The sequence below is a fragment of the Leptinotarsa decemlineata genome, unplaced genomic scaffold (genome assembly GCF_025532065.1).
Source record: "Leptinotarsa decemlineata unplaced genomic scaffold, Ldec_3_MD MMD2_tig00026299_RagTag_RagTag, whole genome shotgun sequence".
NCBI lineage: Eukaryota > Metazoa > Arthropoda > Insecta > Coleoptera > Chrysomelidae > Leptinotarsa > Leptinotarsa decemlineata.
Genome location: NW_027412676.1, coordinates 3,902,814 through 3,903,753, shown reverse-complemented (window position 1 = coordinate 3,903,753; position 940 = coordinate 3,902,814).

Here is a 940-nt window from a genome sequence, read left to right as displayed (position 1 = left end):
GTGAAAAATAAAAACAACAAAATACATTTCAATGATCAAAATAGTTGCAAGATTTATTCCCATGCTCACAGTGCACATGGACGTACTTAGCGAGGGGCAGAAGGCGGCAACTGCTCTCCTAGAAGCAAGAAATATTTGAATAGTTATAAAATAATAATCCGAAACAAAATCAGGCCGGGTCATGGAAAATAATTAGTTTGTTACCACATTGTTGAACGATATCTTTGAGTACTCTTCGAAGGGTAAGAGCCTAGCTTAGATGTTCAAAGGGAGAGAACAGGTTAAGTTGTGTTTGATGAGCGTCCATTGGAAATCGTGCTAAAAAATCGGGACTGGATGACGGAAAACTTTTCATTAAGTTTTCTTACAACAATGAAAAATGACCTTGCATATGTACGTGCAAATTATTTAAACGTCAAGGTCAGATTTTCAAATGGGAACCCATGTTTTTATCAAGGAAATGAAAATAACAGGAAAAAATTAGGGCCAGGTATGACCTGACCTAACAGTTCACCTCTGAAGGTCATTTAAAAGTGAAACAAACAAAAATGTACACGTTTGTTTTTCTCTTCAACTACTTGATAGAGAGCTTAGATTTTAACTTAATCATGACCTTTCAAATTATTTGAAAGTCAAGATCAACGTTATCTCGGAAGCAGAATGAACGGGAACAATTAAGTATGACCTTGAGATACACTGAATTCAATCAAATCAAATCAAAAACACCTTATTGTCAGAAGAAAAATACATCTTATAGACAAAATATAATAATAGAAACAGTACGTGTTAAAAAAAAATATGTTTTTTCCGTTAACCAGCTATCGCACCCATACGAACGACAACCCTCAGAAGTCGAAACTTGTGCGAGCTGAGGACTAACGCGATCTTACCTTTTAACGTGTGACTCCTAACGCACATTAGCAAGTGAAAATCGAGCGTT